General features: G+C 42.2%; 1 protein-coding gene across 6 annotated transcripts in view; it reads left to right on the forward strand.

Moving 5' to 3' along the window:
- The window catches only part of LOC149257211 (uncharacterized), a 571,530-nt gene that overhangs the window by 482,410 nt on the left and 64,787 nt on the right, over positions 1 to 24,333 (forward strand). The window lies entirely within an intron of this gene.

Here is a 24,333-nt window from a genome sequence, read left to right on the forward strand (position 1 = left end):
CATTTCAGGATATTTGGGAGTTTAGCATATTGCCGCATACCCGAAGAAAAGAGGAAGAAGTTGGATCAGACTGCAGAAAGGGGTATCTGGTGGGATATAGCGAGAATGCTAAGGCATGCAGAATCTATCTTCCAGGGAGCAAGAAGGTAGTAGTACGACGAGATGTAAAGTTCATGGAGGTCAGAGCTTTCAGAAGATCTCGCAAAATGCCTTCTGAGGAGCAGTGAAAAGAGGATCTGTTGGTCATGCCTCTTCAACCAACAGAAGTAAAGAATTCTTCCTCAGGTTAGGAAGATTCTCAGGATGAGAAGGAGGAGCGAGCAGAAGCACTTGCTGGCAGAGGAAGAACCAACAGGAACTTCGTCAGATTCTGCGTGATGCAAAGAACTTCATAGGAGAGCCAAGGAACAGTAATAGGGAGCGAAAGTAGCCAGATAGGTATCAGGCATTAGTAGCTCAGGATGGGGAGCCTGCCAGTTTCAAGGAGGCAGCTCAGCATCAGGTCTGGCTAGATGCGATGGAGGAGTATAACTTCACAATGGTGAACGATGTCTGGGAGGTGGTGTCAAGGCCTCCAGACAGATTTGTGGTACATTCAAGATGGATCTACAAGATCAAATATGCTGCGGACGACAATGTTGAAAAATACAAGGCCAGGGTTGTGGCTAAGGGGTATGCTCAAAAAGAAGGGATTGTTTATGAGGAAACCTTCACCCCGGTAGCCAAGTATACATCTATTAAGACTGTGATATCTCTTGTAGCCCAGATGGGATGGGAGATCCATCAGATGGATGTCAAGACGACATTTCTGAATACGGTAATAGAAGAAGAGGTATACATTAAACAACCAGAGGGCTTTGAAACTCATGAGAAGAAGTCTCATGTATGCAGACTGAAGAAAGCCTTGTATGGGCTAAAGCAGGCACCAAGAGTGTGGTATGTTGATTTGGGGTAGCATCGGATGTGCTCTAGCCACGAAATTTGGTGGAGAGGTTGGGGCACATGAGATCTCCAATACCCTAAAAGGGTTTGAACAGATTCTAAACAGATCAGGAGATATTAAAATAATTGATATTTTTAATGAAGTTCCTAAGTTTAAACTTAGGGAAAATAAAATATTAATGTGTATTAATATGAATCTGTGTTAGAATGGTCCAAAAGACACGGATCAAGTCAGATTTAATCTTGGCCGTAGATTAGGGACTTAATCTCAACCCTTGAGATGTCAATAGGAAAAGTATAAGAGGAGGCTTGAGGGTCACCTGGAGAATACACCAGATGATCAGTCATTCTATTCTCTAGAGTGAGGTTTGCTAAGAGAGATAGGATTAGTGATTGGGAGAGCAGCTGAGGGGCATTGAGTACAGAGAAACAAAGAAGGCAGAGATTGTGCTGGGAGAGTAGTGCAGCAATGAAAGAGGGTGACGTAGAGCCAGCAAGGGCTCATTCAGGGCCACACGGAGGCAACCAAGTGCTGCGTAGAGCACCAGAGGGGCTAGCTTGGCTGACGCAAAGGCTCCTAGAGCTGACGCGGGGCCTCTTGGGGCTGACATAAGTCAAGGAAGGTTGACACAGGGCCAGCACTGGGCTACGAGTGGCTAACGCAGTCCAGATTGGGCAGACGCTAGGGTTGTAGAGCAGTTTTGTGCTGAGGAACTGCCGGAAGGTTTTTCCGGGGTTTCAGCCAAGAGATTTCTCTCAAACTGTGAGGTATAGCTGCTAAGGAAATTCTCTATTGGGTAGGCTAGTTTTAGCACCCAGATTGTACTCTGATATTGCTTAATAAGAAAACCCTCCAATAGCTGCATCGGTTTTCCCACATTGGGTTTTTCAGGGACATTGGTCCAAAAATAATGGTGTCATGTGGTGTGTTTGTTCTTGTTTCTTTTAGTTGTTGATCTGTAATATGTTGAGCATGCACTAATGTTTATTTTCAGTATTTACTTTGTAAATAACTTGTTAAATAAAAATAACAAGTAGGTAGGAATAAATCAGAAAAAGTGCATGTAGGGTTTCTAAGCTAAGTAAACTTAGAAAATTCAACATGGTATCAAAGCGTGATTGCAGATCACAGGAGGACTAAAAGACATCTGCCAAGCAAAGCAATAGCAGTAGAAAACAATTGTCTCGAGGTGACAGAAGTTGTTTCTAGCAGCGCAGAAGCCAAGGAAGTGTGACGTAAAACTAGCCAGAGCCATGCAGAAGAAGCCGGGAACTGCGCAGAGCCTCAGAGAGGCCAACGTTGCTAACGCAGAGGGCGAGAGGGCTGACGTAGGGAATCCCGTGGCTAACGCAGACCCATCTGGGGTGACGCAGAACCAGCGTGGGGCAGAGAGGGGCTGACACAGTTCACAAAAAGGCAGTGGCTGGAGTCTAGAAGGCTGCAGAAATATTGCAGAGTGGAGCTAGTGAGGTACTGTAGTCAGAACAGTGCCTGATAGAGCAGGGCCAGAGGAGTTGTTACCGAGGGTTTCTAGCCGAGGAACCTGGATCAACAATGCAGTTGCACAAGACGATCAGAGTAGGGGGCATCTCGACAAGTAGCAGAAGGATTTCCAAGAGGGAAATCAGGACTCAGAGAGAGTCCAGAAGAGAACATCCGGACGGGAAGTAGAGACTCAAAGAAGTCGAACAAAGAAATTCCAGGAGGGAAGTAGAGGAGCGTCATGGCACTACACGAGGTAAGAGACCAGGATAGACTGGACGGAGCATCGAACTTCGCAATCTAGAAGGCTAGAATCTTATCAGTGCTTGACAGGAATCGTGTCAAGAACTTCGCCTTGAAGGTTATAGCTATCCCAATCAACCCCAATGATAACAACAAGTACGAAGAGGCAAGGGCAAGGGCCAAGTGCATTATCCTTGACGAGGTCAAAGATCATGCGGTACCACATATAGCCAAGAAGGAAATGACAGTTGAGATGTGGGAGGCTCTCAAGAACCTGTATCAACATATTTTTGTGCAGAGAAGAATGTTGCTCGAGAACCAGATGAGGTCATATCAGAGGAAGGGTCAATCGATTGACACCTTCCTCGGAGGACTGAATGAGATCCGAGACCAGTTGACTGCTATAGGAGCAACACCGGATCAGGAGCTTATGGTGAGGACAACCCTGAATGCTGTCTTAGAAGATTGGGAAGTGTTTATCCAGAGTATCCTGGGCAGAGGGATTGTTCCACCTTGGAACGAGATGTGGGCAGCTCTTAGCCAAGAAGAGATTAGATGGACGTCGAAGACAGGCAGCAGCAACTAAGGGATCAAGATCAAGCAGGAGGAGGATGTGGCCCTAACATCTGAGGTAAAGCAGGAGAGCGGAAGAAGAAAGATCTCTCTAAGATCAAGTGCTTCCCCTATGGGGAGATGGGTCATTATGCAACCCAGTGCCCAAGGAAGAAGAGTAAGGGAGACTCTTCCGAGACTAAGGTAGCACCAGAACGGGCAGAGAAGGAAGTTCTGACAGATGATGATTGTGCCATGAGTGCACATGCACCATTTGAGCGGAAGTGGGGAGACATCGATCTGTAGTCAGGCGGACTATAGGCGATGAGGGGCAGGATCATCGAGGTACCCAGCCTCTTGGATTAGACCTTTCTACAGGAGCCCCGACGAGGAGTAGCAGGATTGGCTGGGTGGGTAGAGATGGATGCAGATGGAGTGGCAGAGAGAGCTACAGTGTAGGAGTCCTGAGACAGCGTAGAGCTAGCAGGCTGCAACAGTGCAAGAGGCACAGGAGTGTTGCACCAGTGCAGGAAGGCACAGAGAGGTGTGCAACGGTGCGAGATGCAAGGAGTTGTTGCAGCAGCGCAAAGGTCAGAGAGGGAGCACTTGTCAGCGGCAAAGGGAGCTTCGGCATCAGTGGGTGTCTCCAGCCGAACAGGGAGGTCAGTTGGAGGATCAGTGACTTACTTCTCAGTAACTGAGTTGCAGTGCAACAGTGGGTAGCACGATGCAACATGATGAGAGGAGGTGCAGTGCGGATGTAGTGCTGGGAGAAAGGACTAGCGACAACACGGATGCAGAGGGAGCTGTCGTATAGATGCAGCAGTGGCAGTGGGAGAACCATGGGCAGCAGTACTGGAGGCAGTAGTGTAGAGGATGTTGGGCAGGAAGGCTTAGCATCAGCATAGGTACCAATGTCGGATTATCAGAGTAATACTCAATAAGGAGTATTGCTAGAGCACAGTCCTCGCTAAGAGGGAGTGTTGATTTGGGGTAGCATCGGATGTGCTCTAGCAACGAAATTTGGTGGAGAGGTTGGGGCACATGAGATCTCCAATACCGAGAAAGGGTTTGGGCAGACTCTAAACAAATCAGGAGATATTAAAATAATTAATATTTTTAATGGAGTCCCTAAGTCTAAACTTAGGGAAAATAAAATATTAATGTGTATTAATATGAATATGTGCTAGAATGGTCCAAAAGACATGGATCAAGCCAGATATAATCTTAGCTGTTGATTAGGGACTTAATCTCGGCCGTTGAGATGTCAACAGGAAAAGTATAAGAGGAGGCTTGAGGATCACTCGGAGAATACACCAGATGGTCAGTCATCCTATTCTCTAGTGCGGGGTTTGCTAAGAGAGATAGAATCAATGATCGGGAGAGCAACTAAGGGTCATTGAGTACAGAGAAACAGAGAAGGAAGAGATTTTGCCGAGAGAGCAACGCAACAGCCAAAGAGGGTGACACAAAGCCAGCAAGGGCTCACGCAGGGCCACGCAGAGGCATCCAAGTGTTGCGTAGAGCACCAGAGTGGCCAGCTTGGCTGACGCAGAGGCTCCCAGAGCTGACGCAAGGCCAGCGCTGGGCCAGGAGTGGCTGACGCAGTCCAGATTGGGCAGACGCTAGGGTTGCAGAGCAATTTTGTGTTGAGGAACTGCCGAAAGGTTTTTTCGAGGTTTCAGCCAGGAGATTTCTTTCAAACTGTGAGGTATAGCTACTAAGGAAATTCTTTGTTGGGTAGGCCAGTTTCGACACCCAGATTGTACTTTGATATTGCTTAATAAGAAAACTCTCAGATAGCTGCACCTGTTTTCCCGCATTGGGTTTTTCCAAGGACATTGATCCAAAAATAATGGTGTCATGTGGTGTGTTTGTTCTTGTTTCTTTTAGTTGTTGATCTGTAATATGTTGAGCATGCACTGGTGTTTATTTTCAGTATTTACTTTGTAAATAACTTGTTAAATAAAAATAACAAGTAGGTAGGAATAAATCAGAAAAAGTGCATGAAGGGTTTCTAAGCTAAGTAAACTTAGAAAATTCAACATGGTATGGTCGAATAGATGGCTACTTGCAGAAGATGGGGTTTGTCAAGAGTGACATGGATCCGATCTCTACTATCTGGTTGTAGAGAACGAGCCAGTTATCTTAGTATTATATGTGAATGATCTCCTTCTGACAGGATCATCCAGACTCAGTGAGGACTGCAAGAAGAATCTAGCCACAGATTTTGATGTGAAGGATCTGAGACGAATGCACTACTTCCTAGGGTTGGAAGTTTGGCAGTAGAAAAGGGAAATCTTTCTTGGGCAAGGGAGGTATGCTACAGAAATCTTGAAAAGGTTCGGGATAGGAGACTGTAGACCTATGGCTATGCCAATGATCACCAACTGAAAGAAGATTGATGCATCAGAAGACAAGGATGTCGATCCCACCCTATACCGACAGCTCATAGGGTCCCTAATGTATCTGGTCAATACCAGGCCAGATATTTGCTACGCTATCAACACCCTCAGTTAGTTCATGGTGGAACCAAAGAGGGCACACTGGGCAGCAGCGAAACACATTCTCAGGTATTTACAGGGAACAGTTGATTATGGGCTCTTATACACCAAGGGAAAGGATATCAGGTTGAGTGGATTTACTGATGCAGATTGGGCAGGAAGTTCAGTGGATCGGAAAAGTACCTTTGGGTACTGTTTTAACATTGGATCAGGAATGACCTCTTGGTGCAGTAGGAAACAAAAGTCCGCGGCTCTTAGCTCGTCTGAGGCAGAATATATAGCAGCAAGCACAGCTTCGTGTGAGGCCATATTGCTTAGAAAATTGTTGGTAAACCTATTCAGAAGAAATATGGAGGCGACCAGGATCATGTGTGATAATCAAAGTTGCATCAAACTCTCTGAGAATCCAGTATTCCATGATAGGTCGAAGCATATTGATATCTGGTGTCACTTTGTCAGAGACTGTGTCCAACGAGGAGCTATACAGTTGAGCTACACTCCTATAGGAGAACAAGTGGCAGATATCCTCACCAAGGCCCTTGAAAAGTCAATATTTGACTACTTTAGGGAAAAGATGGGGATGGTAAAGAACCATTGTCAGAAGTAGTGTGTTAACAACACGAATGAAGAGGGAGTTGCAATGCAGATGCAATGTTGGGAGAAAGGACCAGCGACAGCACAGATGCGGAGGGAGTTGCAGTGTGGATGCAGTGTTGGGAGAAATGACCAGCAACAGCATGGATGCAGAGGGAGTTGTCATATAGATACAGCGGTGGCAGTAGCAGAGTCATGGGCAGCAGTATAGGATGCAGCAATGCAGAGGATGTTGGGCAAGGAGGCTTAACATCAGCACAGGGACCGATGCCGGATGATTAGAGTGATACTCAGTGAGGAGTATTATTAGAGCACAGTCCTCGCTAAGAGGGAGTGTTGATTTGGGGTAGCATCGGATGTGCTCTAGCCATGAAATTTGATGGAGAGGTTGGGGTACATGAGATCTCCAATACCCAGAAAGGGTTTGGGCAGTTTCTAAACAGTTCAGGAGATATTAAAATAATTAATATTTTTAATGGAGTCCCTAAGTCTAGACTCTAAACTTAGGGAAAATAACATATTAATGTGTATTAATATGAAACTGTGTTAGAATGGTCCAAAAGACATGGATCAAGCCAAATCTAATCTTAGCCGTTGATTAGGGCCTTAATCTCTGTCGTTGATTTGTCAACGAGAGAAGTTTAAGAGGAGGCTTGAGGGTCACTTGGAGAACACGCTGAGGGAGACCAGTCAGTTCAATTTCTAGAGCAGGGTTTGCTGAGAAATTGAACCACTGGTCTGGAGAGCAGTCAGGAGGCAACAAGTACGGAACATAGAGACGGGAGATCAGCATAGAGGCAGAAGAGGTAGACATAGGGCCAGAGGAAGCCATGCAGAGATGCACAAAGCCAGAAAGGCTTGCGTCATCCACGCAGAGGCTACAGGAGTGACGCAGAAGGCCAGAGAGGTTGCGCAAAGCCTTAGTAGGCTGACACAGAGGTCAGTGGGTCTACGCTGGGTTCAGAAGAAGTGCTAGAAATTTGTCTATCTATGGGTAAGCCAGTTTGGCACCTTGTTGTACTAGAAAATTGCTGAATAATAAAATCCTCCCTTGTTGCACTGGTTTTCCCACATTGTGTTTTTTCCGGGGACATTAGTCCAAAGTAACTGTGTCAATGTGTGCATATTTTTGTTTCTGTATTACGGCGTGACATCTGTAGCAGTATTTATTTTAATGTTTGTTGAAGTAATTTCATGAATAACTTATGATGAAATAAGTAGGAAAAGTAAATCAGTTGCTGCAATGATAGAATTTACACAGATATGTGATAGTGTGAATGTGACCTAGCTGATAGTGAGACATTGTAACGACCACTAGTCATATACGCGACGAAAATATTAAAAATACTTCGTAGACAAAGACATCAAATGTAGGATAGTAATTGTAAATTGTTTATTGTATAAAAGAATTAATGTAGGATGAGTACAAATGAGAATGAGTGCTATATATATAGCCAGGTAAGTACCCTTTCACGAATAGGCATGTCTCTAAGACATGCCTTTTCATTATCAACTAACTAACCATTAGTTAATTTACTTATTATTTATTATTATATTTATATTATTATGATTATTATTTATTATCTATTTTTACACAATTTATGTTCATAACATTTCCTTCTCCTTCAAAAAGCTTTGTCCTCAAAGCTTGTTGATGAAAGGGCTTGATCTCTTTTCTACTACGAATGTCTTCTGTTTTATATATTTTTCTACCACGAACGTCTTCTCATCTCGAAACAATCATCTTTGTCGATACAAATTGATATGATCCTTGGAGTGATATATAAAATTTTCTTACTAAGAATGGATCGGACCATCCTAAATTAACTTTTTGTGGAATCTTCTGATCACTAGAACTTTGTAACAAATTGTTATCAGTAAACTGAATTGAGCTCACTTCAGTATTCTTTGTAACATAAGGTTGTTGTTTATGTTTTGAGTGATACAGATTTGTAGATTGATTAAGGTGTCTACTCGAGTTTTTCTTGTTTGAACTTCCTTTAACGTTTTTATGACAATTTCCTCATTTCCATTAGGCATTGTTGTTGTTGACTTAACTATTGAATCTTTATTTGGGTTGTCCTTTGTTTGAACGACAACCTCTGTGTACGTTTTTACTTCAATAGGGTTTGGATTTCCCTGAACTACAAGATTAGTGGTATTGATGTTTGTTTCTTCTGTTTGGATTGTTACATCTAGAGATTTTGATGCTTCCTTTGCGACAAGTTCTTCGAACCTATTCGTCAATGACTTATTTTCGTCCTTAAGTTTTTTAATCTGTTTGAGCAGATTTTGATTATGATTTTTGAGATGTAAGCATTCCTCTTTCTCTGAGTCAACTTTATTTTGGCTTTCACGCTTCTCGTTTTTTAAACACTTGATTTGTTCTACTAATGTTTGGTTAAGACTCTTTAAACATAAATTTTCTTCTGATTGTTTTAATAAACGCTCCTTGAGTTCCTTTTTTGATGCTTTAGCTTTCTTGACTTGTTCAAGTAGTTTTTCTTGGTGATCTCTGAGGTGTGAAATTTCTTTATCTTTGTTGTAGATGACTTCTTCAAGCTCTTTATGCTTCTTTGATATAGTTTTTTCATTATCTTGAAACATCAAATCTGAGATATCCTTAAGGTCTTCTAATAAAAAATTTATTGATCTTGATTTACTTGTTATGTCTCGAAACTTGTTTCTTTATGTTTAACATGAATGTACCCAAATCCTTAAACCAAGGTTGAGTGAGTATGATGTCAGTGCTTTTATCCGTCCTTACAACATGAAATTGAGATATGTAGTCATAATGATCTATTGTCACTTGTAGATCACTAATTTATACTCGTTATGGTCAAAAATATTTTTCTTTGCACCAATGCTTAGCTCTAGAATTAATAGTTGATTTGCCAAGTTGATGTTGATATCATTTTTATCATTGCTTGGGCTGATGGCGACATTAACTGAAAGACCATTATAGGAAAACCTTTCTTCCTTGGTCATTTTAGAATTGAGCTCCATCTTTTTTTTTCAATGATCGATCCCATTTGTTTTGTCGAGATGACTTAAGTTATTATATTTAAAGTTCCTTTGGACTTTGCACGTCAAGCCTCCTTTGAAAGTGCCTTTTTAATATATATATATATATATATAATTCTTCAAAACTCTTTTAATTCAATTTCCTATTATCCTTAATATTTCAAAACTTCTTTATATTCTTTTTATATGATTCTACTTAAGCTTTTTTTCATTTTGTACTTTAAAAAGAATATTTAAATATTGTTTCAATTGGCTTCTTTTAAATATCTTATTGTACTTTGTATTTATTTTTTAAATTTCATATAACTCTTTAAACTTTAATTCAACTTCTCTTTAACGTAAACTTTTAACTGATATTTTATCCTTGTGTAACCTTTTATAATAATACCCGCTTTGTACTTAGATAAATTTTCAATAATTTTATGACTTGAACTTTTCTTTAAATACCCCTTTATAATATAATATTTCTCTTTATATATCTTTTATTTATAATATTTTCTTTTTTTCTTTTTGAGAAGTTACAACCCTAGTGAAATGTGGTTATTCATCTCTTTGGGGTATAATATAAAATATATGTTCACTTATGTGGCTATGTGGCTATTCATCTCCTTGGGGTATAATATAAAATATATGTTCACTTATGTACTTTTGAGTCGGTTAATGTTTTCCACGTAAAAAGTAAAACTTACCATTTTCATAGACTATTTTTAGTCTCGCTAACCTTAAAATATCATTTCATTTCATAAAGAGATTTTATATTCCTTTTGTTTTTCTTTTACTTTTAAAATACCATGGGTTTCTAAAACATCGGTTAATGTTCTCCACGTAAAAAGTAAAACTTACCATTCACATAAAGAGATTTTGTATTCCTTTTGTTTTTTCTTTTACTTTTAAAATACCATGGGAAATTACCATGGGTTTCTAAAACCTCAGTTAATGTTCTCCACGTAAAAAGTAAAACTTACCATTCACATAAAGAGATTTTGTATTCCTTTTGTTTTTCTTTTACTTTTAAAATACCATGGGCAATTACCATGGTTTTCTAAAACCATGGGCTCGTAAACCAGTTAATGAAGAATCAAGATAATATTATTTAGTCTTCCTTTCTCTTACTTATAGTTTTAAATATATTTGGAAAGATTCCCTCTTAACTTTATGATGCACTTTTTATCAATAATGTAGAACCTTTTTATATATATGAATGTTCTCCTTCAAAATTTAAATTGGACTATATTTTTTTTTAATCTTTATATGTACTTATTTTATTTTATTTTTTCTTTTCTCCTTTTTTTTGAATTTGATTTTTTTTTTCTATATTATTTTTTCTTTTCTCCTTTTTTCTATATATATTGAATGGCCAAATGCTTGATAGCAAAATGGAAAAACTCCAAATTTTTGTAGTGAAACTCTTCAACGACAACAATGTTGATAAATTTGACGGTCAAAGACCTAGATCAGAGAACACGACTCTGTGCAGCGATTGAGCAACCAGAGGATTGAACATCTCTAATACCAATGTAACAACCACTAGTCATATACGCATCGGAAATATTAAAATACTTTGTAGACAAAAACATCCATCGTAGGATAGTAATTGTAATTGTATATTGTATAAAAGAATTGATATAGGATGAGTACAAATGAGAATGAGACTCCTATATAGCCAGGTAAGTACCCTTTCACAAACAAACATGTCTCTAAGACATGCCTTTTCATTATTAACTAACTAACCAGTAGTTAATTTACTTATTATTTATTATTATATGTATATTATTATGATTATTATTTATTATCTATTTTTATTTATTTTTACATAATTTATGTTCATAACAGACATGAATGAGCTTGATTGTGATATGATTACCTGATAGTAACTTATGCATGAGAGGCTCCATGTATGCAGAGTTTTTATATGACAATACCTTAGATGTGGGACTCAGATCTTCATGACAATGACCATGTTAATAGTAACATTGTTGATAGTAAACAATGATTGTGTTAACAGACTGATTGACCAAGTTTGGTGCTGAACAATGATTGAATCCAAGTAGGGTTTGACTTGAAGCAATATTGTGAAAGTTGCATGTTGGGACATGTGCATGATGAGACAAGCTTTAATAGATGTAATTGCTGAGAAGATTGAATATTGAATTGGCTATTGATGCAAATTACTAGGGTTTGATGAATACAACAACCAAAGTAGACGTGTTGATGTTCAAAGCTGATCTACTACGGTTTGTTTCATTGGAAAGACTGAGGCAATGAAGCAATACATACGCAACAATGGAAGTACATTAGTGTTATTGTATGCAAGGGTTTGGTGTTGTACTTGGCAGAGGTGTGTGTTTAGTTGGGACTTGATATGACAACAATAGTGGGGTTCTACAATAGTGGTAGTGGGAGAGATAACAACAACGGCAGTTGAAGTGGGGACAATATGTGCTTGTAGAGGAAGTGAGAGTGGTAGCAGTAGCAAAAGCAGTGAGAGTGGTAGCAGCAGTAGAAGCAGTGAATGAAGAGTAAAACTATGGACAGTGGTTGCAACAGTGGTAGCTAGTGGTTGTGGTAGTAGTAGGTGGATCTGTTGATTGTAAGGGAGGCTGGAGATTGTTGCAGGCTTCATATACGAACACCTTTAGTCTTGGGGAGTTTTATACTTCCTTCAAGCTCGGCTGGTAAAGTTGTATGTGTTTATTTGAGGTAGCATCGAATGTGCTCTAGCCATGAAAATTGGTGGAGAGACTAAAGCACATGAGATCTCCAGGACCCAAAAATGGTTTGGACAGATTGTACCCGGTTTGGGAGATTTTAAAATAATCAATATTTTTAATAGAGTTCCTAAGTCTAAACTTAGGAAAAATAAAATAGTAATGGGTATTAATAAAAACTGGGTTAGAAGGTTCCAAAAGTCATGGATCAAGCCAAATCTAATCTTAGTCGTTGATTAGAGATATAATCTCGACCGTTGAAGGACCAACGAGAAAAGTATAAGAATAGGCTTGAGGGTTAGTTGGAGAACACACCAGAGTGATCAGTGATTCGCTTTGCTAGATCGGGGTTGCTAAGCAAAGTCAAACCAGTGATCAGCAGCGAGGGGCAGTGAGTACTAGGTAGAGAGGCAAAGACAGTGCCAAGAGACCAGTGCAGAAGCAGAGACCGAGAGGCAATAGCCAGTTCAGGCCACGCAGAGCCCAACAAAGACAGCGCAGAGGCCAGAGAGATTGTGTCATCCACGCAGAGGCTACAATAGTGACGCAGAGGGTCCCAGAGGCTGCGCAATGGCTCAGAGGGCTGACGCAAAGAGGTTTGAGGTTGATGCAAAGGCCAGAAAGGCCAACGCAGAGCTTTAAAGACATTGGAGAGGGTTTTGTGGGACAGGTTTTTTGAATACATGTTTCCGAATAGAGAGGTATTGTTGTCGTGTATTTTTTTTGGTTAGGCACCCAGTTGTACTGAAGGAAACATTGCATAATAATAAGCCCTCAGAATAGTTGCACCAATTTTCCTGCATTAGGTTTTTCTGGGGACATTTGTACAAAAATATCAATGTCACTTGTGTGTTTGTTTTCTTTCAGTTGATGATCTGGAGATGTTGTGACTGTATTGTGTTTATTTCGGTATTTAAATGTTTTAAATAACTTGTTCAGAATTTACAAGTAGAAGAAATAAACTAACAAAATACAGACTTAGAAAATTCAACATGGTATCAAAGCGTGCTTGCAGATCACAGGGAAGCTGAAGGCATCAGCTAAGCAAAGCATTTGTAGCAGATTCAGCTATCCCGAGTGACAGAGATGATCCTTACAGAAAGCAACAAAGGAAGGGTTGACGCAGAGGGATTGCTTCATCAATCTGGGCCTGAGAGAGGCCAACACAGAGGCTGAGGAGGGCAGAAACAAGCTCACACAGAGGCTAGGAGGGTTGATGCAGTTGGTTGAGGGAGTTGTTTTTCCAGTGCCGAGATTGCGCAGAGCCAAGAGGCTCAATCTTTCAGTTGTTGGGGCGAAGGAAGCTGTGGGCAGTTTGCTGGAGCGAAACTGGTCAGGGATTGTGGTCAGAACAGTACCTAATGGGGAAAAACCAGTGTTGTTAAAATCGCGATAAAATCGCGATTTTTTGAAAAAATCGCGATTTTTTCACCTTGCCGATCAAATCGCGATTTTTATATGAAAAAATCGCCTACTTTTTTTTTGCCGATTTTTACTGAAAAAATCGCGCTTTTTTTAAAAAATCGCGATTTTTTCGAAAAAAGCGCGATTTTTAACGAAAAAATCGTGGGGGCTCAGGACAGCATAGTTTTATAACTTTTTTTGGGTTTTTTCATGCAATGTTTTTTGAAAGAAACAAATAATTTTTGAGTGGGGTAGCTTAATGATCAAGTCTAGGCTCTAGTATGGATATGCTATTCATGGTAATGTTAAATTCTTAAAGTAAAAGTGACATTCTCCTTAATCTTCATTTTCATCCTTTTACTTAAATTTTTAACATTACCATGAAATGACTCAGGATGTTTGAGAGTGGTTCCAGCCTCATTGGATTTCATATGGAGAAAGTAGAATTTTAGATTTCATTTAAAATTCAGCAGACTTATCAGTTTTTCAGGATTTCAAGATTGGGAGATTGTAATGTTTCCAGGTGACACCACCTGCCCGGGCTACCCCTGCCACCAGTAGAGGACGTGGTCTACCTCCTATAGCTCCTACTTCTAGTTCTTCAACGTCTAGAGCACATCAGACTCCACTGCCATTTCCACCTGCACGGGCACCAGCATTTATATCTAGAGGGAAAGGGAAAGCTGTGGCATTTTCTCGCAAGAGGGGCAGAGGAAAGCAATAGGATTAGACTTTCATTTTATTGTATATGACATTATGACATGATGAGATACATTATCATATTTTTTGTTGATATTTTGAGGCTGAGTTGGGACTCAGGAGTCAGGACTTACTATTCAGGACATGATTCAATGTTATGTGTGATTTTAGCGCTAGAAATGATATTAAACATCTTATATATTAGTTTTTTTATCATATTTATGTGTCAATGTATTTATTTTATGTTGTAGATGGTTTAGATATTAAAAAAATTGAAAAAAAATGAAAAAAAATGAATATTTTTGTACCAAACGATTTTTTCCCGCTTTTTTCCGATTTTTTCCCGATTTTTCCGATTTTTTCCGATTCGTTCCCCGTGCCGATTTAATCCCGATCGCGCTTTTAACAACATTGGGAAAAACCAAGGTAGAGGGAGTTGTTGCCGAGGCGGATTTCTAGCCAAGGAATCCGAATCAGTGTTGCTGTTGCATAGACGATCAAAGAGGGGCAACTTGATGGTTGGCAGAAGGATTTCTAGGAGGGAAATCAGGACTTAGAGGGAGTCCAGAAGATAACTTCTAGACGGGAAGTAGAGAGACTTGGAGGAGTCGAACCGAGAACTTCAAGACTGGAAGTAGAGAGACTCAGCAAGAGTCGAACCGAGAACTTCCAAGCATGAAGTAGAGAGACTCGAAGGAGTCGACAGAGCAGAGCAGAGAGATGGTCGTGAATGGGCCGAGGGATCAAGATACGTTGGATGGAGCGTCCAAATTTGTGGTTTTGAAGGCCAGGGTCCTATCCATTCTAGACAGACATCGCATCAAGGGCTTTGCCTTAAAGTAATGGCTATCCCAGTTGACCCGGTAGCTAATGAAAGGTACGAGGAGGCAATAGCCAAGGCAAAATGCATCATCCTTGATGGGGTCAAGGATCATGTGGTCCAACATATTGCCGAGAAGGAGACGACAAAGGAAATGTGGGATACCTTGAAGACGTTGTACCAACAGGCTTCCGTGCAGAGGAAGATGCTACCTAAGAATCAGCTACGGTCATACCAGATGCAGAAGGGAGAGTAGATAGATCTCTTCCTCAGTCGATTGAAGGAGATCTGGGACCAACTGACTTCCATAGGGGCCACGCCGGATCAGGAGTTGATGATAAGAACCGCACTAAACGCAGTCTCCGAGGAGTGGGAGACATTTGTCCAGAGCATATTGAGTAGGGCAAATCTTCCAAATTGGGAAGAATTGTGACAAATCTTTGTCAAGAAGAGATCAGACCGCTGACCAAGATGGGAAGTAGCAGCAAAGTTGTCCAGATCAAGAAGGAAGAGGAAGAGGATGCAGCTCTGGTATCTGCGAGAAAGCAGGAGAAGAGGAAGAAGAAGGACCTCTCCAAGGTCAAGTGCTTCCACTATGGGGAACTGGGTCATTATGCGAACCAGTGTCTGAGGAAAAAGAACAAGGGAGAGGCATCTAACTCTAAGGCAGCACCAGTGAAGGCGGAGGAAGAAGTCGAGGAGGATGATGATTGTGCCATGAGTGCTCATGTGCCTCTAGAGAAGAGGTGGGGAGACATCAAACTGTAGTCAAGAGGACTACAGGAGGTGAGGGGCAGGATCCTTGAGGTACCCAACCTTTTGGATTATACCTTACAACGAGAGCCCCGAAGAGTAGTAGCATGACTGGCGGATGTCGGTAGAGACGGATGCGGATGAAGCGGCAGAGAGCGCTACAGCGCAAAAGTCCTTAGGCAGCAAGTTGTAGCAGTGCGAGAGGCACGAGAGTGTTGCAACGGTGCGAGATGCAGGGAGTTGTTGCAGCAGTGCAGAGGTCAATAGAGGGAGCACTTGTGAGCGACAGAGAGAGCTTCAGCATCGGGAGTGTTTCTAGCCTAACAGGGATGCCAGAAGTTGGGTGGATCAGTTACTTCTCAGTAACTGAGTTGCAGTGCAGTAGAAGTTTGCAGTAGCACGATGCAACATGATGAGAGGGGGATGCAATGCAGATGTAGTGTTGGGAGGATGGACCAGCAACAGCACGAATGCAGAGGGAGCTGTTGTACAGATGTAGCAGTGGCAGTGGCAGGGCCATGAGCAGCAGTACAGGATGCAGCAGTGCAGAGGATGTTGGGCGGGGAGGCCCAGCATCAGCACAGGGACCAGTGCCGGATAATCAGGGTGATGCTACTAGTGGAGTATTACTAGAGCACATTCCTCGCTAAGAGGGAGTGTTGATTTGGGGTAGCATCGGATGTGCTCTACCCATGAAAATTGGTGGAGAGGCTAAAGCACGTGAGATCTCCAAGACCCTGAAATAGTTTAGACAAATTGTACACGGTTTGGGAGATATTAAAATAATTAATACTTTTAATGGAGTTCCTAAGTCTAAACTTTGGAAAAATAAAATATTAATGGGTATTAATATAAAACTGGGTTAGAAGGTTGCAAAAGTCATGGATCATGCCAAATCTAATCTTAGCCGTTGATTAGAGATATAATCTCAGCCATTGAAGGACCAACGAGAAAAGTATAAGAAGAGACTTGAGGGTCAGTTGGAGAACACACTAGAGTGATCAGTTGTAATATCCCGTTTCCGAGATATTCCCCCAAACCCCAATAAACTCCAACCAAATACGTATAAATGATATAATAACCGAGAAGCTCAAAATGATAAAAATAACAGTGGTGTAACATATAATAAGCATGAAATATAAGCAGATACTCAAGAAATGCAGAGAGAAATGCTAAGCCATTTTATTATACTGAGTAATAGAATGAGTACAGGAGGTGATCAGAAAGATGGCACCTAGACTTGCACAAGGCAAGTGAAAAAATACACTCAGAATAGCAAAGGAATGGCCTCTCTCTGAACTGCGTCCAAGCTGCTGGAGAATTGTCGTGTTGCTGGTGGTGGTGGAAATAAAATGCGGGTTTGGGGCTGTTCCCCTCCTCAGAAAATGCTGAAACTCTGGAATCGGATTCTACTCAAGAAACCCAGAAAGCTTTTCTGAAATGGCCTACCTCCGAAAATCGCCCCCTTGAGGACCCATGCAATCCCTCAAGGCTTTGCGCTGCTACTGAAATAAACCCACCACAACTCTACCTGAAACTCAGCCAAAATCCTCCAATATGCAAGGGTTGATCCCCTGCTCAACCTCCCAGCACAAATCCCCCTACAAAACCTCAATCCAGAACTCCTGCCAGAAAGAACTGCGTCATCCCTCTCAAGATTGCGCAGTCATCCAAGATGCTCAATCCTCCTGCCAAAATATTGATGAAACTACTGCAAAATACTTATGGGAATACCTTGCCCGAGCAGGCACTCAAAGTCCCCTAGGGCTAAGGGTGAGATCTCCGAACGGAGACACTCAATGCACTAAACAGTGTTGCAGACTAGCTAAACAGCCAGCGTGCTCTAAGTCGAAGTGACTAGCTCAAATGCACATAATCGAATGCCAAAATGAGGAGGCTCCTCTCTCCTTTATAGCGTTGGCCTCTCTCGATCCCAGGTTCACCTCCTCCAACGTAGCGTTCCTCTTGCCACGTGTTTCTCACCATCTGCGCAGTCACTCCAAGTGTCTACGTGGGCCCCTCCTCTACGTGGTTCTTTGGCCCCCCTTGGCTCACCTTTTAAGTTACAACGTTGTGCTACTAGGGAGTGTCTTTATTCATGAAGTGAGTATGTCCCCCTCTCCTCACCTTTTTATTTATAAATAGCTATAGAAGGCAAAATTGAGCAAAATCGAATATTCCAATTAGCCATGGCTAATTAGGAATATTACAGTCTCCCCCGGCAAAATGTTGCTTGTCCTCAAGCAACTGAAGTGATGGATGCTGCAAGATCTTCTCACTCTCCCAAGTGGCATCCTCATTCGGTAAATTCTTCCACCTCACCAAGAATTCCCGGACTGTCCTGCTCCGCAGCCGCCTCTCCCTGGTATCAATAATAGCCTCTGGCTGCAACACCAAATGCCCCTCATCATCTATGGGTGGTAGCTCATCTATCACTGTCACATGCTGCCCCAATGCCTTCTTCAGGGATGATACATGAAAGTTGTTATAAATCTTGTTGCCTTGGGGCAGCTCCAACTCATATGCAACCTGTCCAATCCTGCGTATCACCTTGTATGGCCCATAAAAGCGGGGCTTGAGCTTCTCAGCCCCCTTCTACTTTAGTGACGATTGTCGGTATGGCTGTAATCATAGGTAGACCAGGTCCCCTACCTCAAACTGTCTCTCCACCCGACCGCTGTCAGCATACAGCTTCTGCTGGTTCTGCATTGTAGCCATATTATCCTTGAGAGCTCGGAGAATATCTTGACTCTCTTGGATCCAAATCTTGGCTCTCGGAGCCTTGCTAGCACCAAACATCATGTCAGCAAAAGATAAAGGATGATACCCATACAAAGCATAAAATGGTGACATACCGATGGACATGTTATGAGTAGTGTTGTAGCAGTACTCCCCCAGATGCAGCCACTTCAACCATGCTCGTTGTTGCCCACGGACATAGTTATGCAAGTAGCCCTCCAGCCACTTGTTAACTATCTTTGTCTGCCCATCCGTCTGTGGGTGATAACTAGTACTTGGTGTCAACTCCGTCCCCACCAATCGGAAAAGCTCTTGCCAAAACCCGCCCATGAAACGGCTGTCCCTGTCATTGATGATGGTCTTAGGAAGACCATGTAGCCTGAAGACCTCTCTGAAGAACAGCTCGGCCACCTGTGCTGCTGTGTAGTGTGCGGATATGGAAAAAAAAATGTGTGTACTTTGTCAGTTGGTCAACGACGACAAAGATACAATCCTTGCCCTGTACCATGGGCAACCCTGTGATGAATTCCATTGAAATGCTCTCCCATTTCCCCTCCAGAATGGGAAGAGGCTGCAATAATCCTGTGGGATGGCTCATCTCCCCCTTATTCCTCTGGCAAACATCGCACTCCTGGACATGCGGGAGTACATCCTCCTTGAGGCCTTTCCATGAGAACCTCTCTCTAATGGCCCTGTAGGTTTTGGTGAACCCCTGATGACCAACCAATGGTGAATCATGTGATGCCTGAAGTATCTTCTTCTTGAGCTGAGACCCCTTAGTCAAGAAGATTCGGTCCCTGTAGTAGATGATTTCATCGATCACCCTGTACCTGTCATTCGCCACCTGCCCATCCAGAACCTCACATGCAAATCTGTCCTTGAAATACTCTACTAAGAGTCGAGCCCTCCAGTCTGCGTCCAAGCTCATAAGAGACAACGTGGCTGGCCTACGTGAAAGGGCATCTGCTACCACATTGTTCTTACCCTTGACATACTCAATGTCAAAGTCATATGCTTGGATCTTGCTAATCCACTTCTGTTGCCTCTCTTGTAGTTGCTTCTGCTCCAAAAAGAACTTGAGGCTGTTGTGATCAGTCCTCACCCTGAACCTGTTACCCACCAAATACTGCCAGTACTTAGCCAATGCATACATGATGGCCAGCATCTCCTTGTCGTATATAGAATACAACCTCTCATGCAGAAGGAGATTCCAACTCTCAAAGTCTATAGGGTGACCTGCCTGCATCAACACTGCGTCGATCCCCTCTCCTGACGCATCACACTCCAAAACAAATGGCTGTGTAAAATCTGGCAACACAAGCACTGGGCAGCTGCTCATAACCTCCTTGAGCCTGTCGAAGGCTCGCTGCGCTGTATCCGACCAACTGAATGCCCCCTTCCTCATCAAATCTGTCAGGGGTGCAGCAAGCTGTGAGCAGTGTTTTTAAAACCGAAACCGGTGACCAGACCGGTCCACCTAATGAACCGGTTTACCGACCGGAATCGGTCTAACCGGGACTGGTTTGGTCTAAACGAACCGGTTTTAAAAAAATACATTAAATAATTAATTTTTAATGAAACAAAACTATTTTTAAGATGTAAAACCATGATTCCAAGCCAATAGAGACAAAATATGCAAAGTTTGCTCATCTATATACCATGTAAAGGTGAATATATCAAAATGGCACCGAGTACAATACATATAATCGACAAAATAGCAAAATACATAAGAAATGAGGCTCTAAATGGCCTATAAAGTCCAAAAACAATGTTGCAAGCTATGAGGCCATTGGCCTACTACAAGTCTACAGTGTACACATGATCAATCATCAAGTTCATCACCACTACTAGACACAGGATCATCATCAGGAGCCACATAGACATCATCTGGTTCAGAGTTGGGTTTTTTGTTTTTTCATATTAAAAAGATTGAATTTTTCTTTCTCAATCAACCACAGTGGAGTCCAGCATCTACTCGGCTGAGTAGGGCCGATTCGATATAGAATCGGCTGAGTCATGTTTGGTACCAAACCAGCCCACAGAGCCAAGTCAATAGATTAGTCAACCCAGCCACATATCAACTTGGTATAGTTGACCAAGTATAAGTCAACTCGCACCAAGTTTTAAAACATTGTCATAATGATCTTCAACAGATTGTAACCTGTAGCTTGAGGATACGTGTTTGGAGCCTAGCCATTCTTGAAATTTCACCCAAAGACAGCCTTATGAAGATCACTTGGTTGGTCGAATGCTTAGAGATGTATGATTTGTTGAGTTTACATTTGAGTGCATAACAGAACAACTTCTTTATTGGAGAAATTTAGATCCTTCCAAGAGGATAATTCTTGAAATGTCACCTAAAGAATGAAGATCACTTGGTTGGTAGAATGCTTAGAGATGTATGGTTTGTAACTTTGTTGAGTTTACATTTGAGTGCATAACTAAACAACCCCTTTCTTGGAGAAATTTAGAGCCTTCAAGAGGATATTATTAGTAGGATGAGGGCATTACAACTACACTTGAAACAACAAATCCGCTTGATGTCCAGTAATGATCATGCAGACAATCCTATATTGACTATGGTCCTGATTCATAGGTCTGATCTACAGAGAAGAATGCTTCAAAAATTTTATGACGGATCTTTATTGACATAAGTATGCTCAAGAAATTTAGAAAACAATATGTCAGTCCTACAAGCATAGAGAAATGTAAGAAAGAATGGAGAACTAGGGTTGTTCAAAGGCGTGCCTGAAACCAACCGATTTAGGACGGAACCGGTCGGTTTGATACAAACTGGCCGGTTCCATCCTAAACCGGCCAGTTTTCACCAGTTAGGGCTAAAAAATGGTGAAATGCCCTATCAAACCGGGTTTTTTGGCCGGTTCGGACCGGCAGCCTTGCTAACCGGCCGGTTTGACCGGTAACCAGTTTTAAAAACACTGGCTGTGGGAAACCCTTGACGAACTTCCGGTAGTAAGTACAAATGCCAATGAATCCTCAAAGTTTCGTCACGTTTCTCAACTCTGGCTAATCTCTGATGGCCCTGATCTTCTCCTCGTGGACCCTCACTCCGTCCACTCCTATGATGTGTCCCAAGTATAACATCTGTGTCAACCCGAACTCACATTTGGATAGCTTGGCATAGAACTGTTGCTCCTCCAAGATGCGTAATACTGTTTCAATGTGCTGGAGATGCTCCTCCCAAGTCCTACTGTAAATGAGGATATCATCAAAGAACACCAACACAAACTTCCTTAAGTGACTGCGGAAGATGTGATTCATGCAAGACTGAAATGTAGCTGGGGCGTTGGTTAGCCCGAAGGGCATCACCAAAAACTCAAAGTGCCCATAGTGACACCTGAAGGCGGTCTTGGGAATGTCCTGCTCCCTCACGCAAATCTGATGGTACCTAGATCTCAAATCAATCTTTGAGAAGAACCGTGCTCCTCTCAACTCATCCATCAACTCATCGATCCTAGGTATGGGGTATCTGTTCTTCAGGGTCTTCTTGTTCAGGGCCCTGTAGTCAATGCACATCCTCAATGTGTCGTCCTTCTTCTTCACCAACACCACGGAAGAAGCAAAAGGACTTGTGCTTGGCTGAATGTGCCCAAGAGCTAGCAACTCGTGAATGGCCCGCTCAATCTCATTCCAATAGGCCTTGGGATGCCTATAGGGGGTAGTAATCACTGCCTGTATGCCCTGCTCAAGCTCGATGGTGTGCTCAAACCCCCAATCCGTTGGCTGTCCTGGCGGAATCTCCCCAAATACTATGGCATACCAATCAAGGATGGACTGTACCTCTGGGTGCACCATCTGCCCTGTAGTCCCTGCCTTTGATGCACGCAGCTCCACTGCCCACTCTATGTCTCCCTTCCGGAAGACTGCCTCCATCCAATGAACCGAAACAGTCTGAGGCGAATATGTGTGTTGTCCCCGTATCTTCTCATGTCTCCCTGTCTTCTCATCATCCCACTCCATCTCTAGGGTCTTCCAATCTGTCGTGACCTTCCCTAGAGTGATAAGCCATTGAACACCTAATATCATGTTGGTGTCCAGAATATCGACCACGAAAAAGTGGTCAGTCAGTGTGTAGGTGCCCATCGTCACTGATAACTCTGGAAAATAATGAGCACACACCATGGTTTGATCTCTCGGGACCAAAACTAAAAAGCCATTGAAGCTCTTTGTCTGTATACCTCTACGCTCAACCATCTGTGCATTGATGAAGTTGTGGGTTGCCCCACTGTCAACCCAAACTGATACCCACTGGCCACGTACTGTCCCCCGTATGCGCAGTGTCAAATACTTGGGAACTCCTCGCAATGCTGCAAGGGCCCCTCCGGTAGGTGCAAAAGTTGCACCACCCGCTGCTGGTGGTGGACGTGGCAAACGATCTTGTGCAGCATGACTACTTCCTACCTCCACTTCATCCTCCTCATCCTCTTCCCTGCTGCTCTCGGAGAAGACCTCAATAAAATGTGCTTTGCCAGCAACACATCTATGTCCTAGGGCCCACGGCTCCTGACAGGTGAAGCACAACCGCTTCTTCTTCAACTCCCTCCTAGCATCATCATCAATCTGTGCTCGTCCTGGATTCCCCTTTGGAGGTGGAATCCTCACATCCTTCCCCTTAGGCTGGAAAGCCTATCTCTGGGGCTAAGGTGTTCGAGTCCTAATTAAGGCATCCTGTAAGTCCCGGGTCCTGCTAATAGCATCCTGGAGTGTGGTTGGTCTAGTGGACCTGACTAGACCCCGAAGTGGCTCTACTAACCCCTCAACATACATGTAGATCCTCTGTGACGTGGATAGATCTGGCACTATCACTGAAATCCTCAAGAAGTCTGCAATGTAGGTCTCTGGGCTCCCTGTCTACTTGAGCCCTATGTCACACGGTTCGAGTTCGAGTTCGAGTTCGACAACGATTAAGTTCGATTCGAGTTCGAATTTTCCGATCAGGTTCGAATGAGGTTCGGCATTAGGTTCGACTATACATATTTTTCAATATATATATATATATATATATATATATATATATATATATATATGACAAAATAATAGAAAATTCAAAATCAATCCATAAACACATGAACACAAATTCTTATTAGTAAACATACATCAATAATGTAATCATTCTAACATCTAGTTAAATGTAAACATACACAATAGTAGTTTGCAAAAAGAAATGACATAATTTTCAGTCTTCAAAATTTAAATGAATGTCAAATACTAGTAATCTTTTAAAAAATCACATAATCAAAACATGATCAAAATTTAAACATACACATCATTGTAGGACATATTCAAATTTCAAAGTCATAATATCATCAAAGTCATCAACACATGGAATTCCATCATTTGGCTCATCATCATCAATGCTAATATAATAAGCAAGTCATAAAGACCATTGCCAAATAGTTATAATCCATAAAATTGTTCTAGGAAATTCAAAAAACATAGATAGTCTATACTTATGGCCTACTAGACTCTAGTATGATCAAAAAGCTCTCAATCATCATGTGCATATGGCATAGTAAAGGCACTAGAATGGTGATCATCAAAGTCATCAATAGATGGAATTCCAACATTTGGATCATCTAGTGAATCACCATCAGTGCTAATATCATCTTCTTCTGGCTCTAAATCAGCATCAAACCATGGCTCGTAGGAACTAGATGCATCTTCGGCTTCAGGTTCGTTCAGGTTCGGCTTCAGGTTCGTTCAGGTTCGAGTTCGGCTTCAGGTTCGAGTTCGGCTTCAGGTTCGGCTTTCAGGTTCGGCGAACCTGAACGAACCTCAATTTTTTTTACAGGTTCGGCGAATTTCGAACCTGAAGCTTCAGGTTCGCCGAACCCTGTGACTTAGCTT

Source organism: Pinus tabuliformis, chromosome 6 (assembly GCF_031772625.1).
Source record: "Pinus tabuliformis cultivar Carrire ecotype Pingquan chromosome 6, CPIR1, whole genome shotgun sequence".
Lineage (NCBI taxonomy): Eukaryota > Viridiplantae > Streptophyta > Pinopsida > Pinales > Pinaceae > Pinus > Pinus tabuliformis.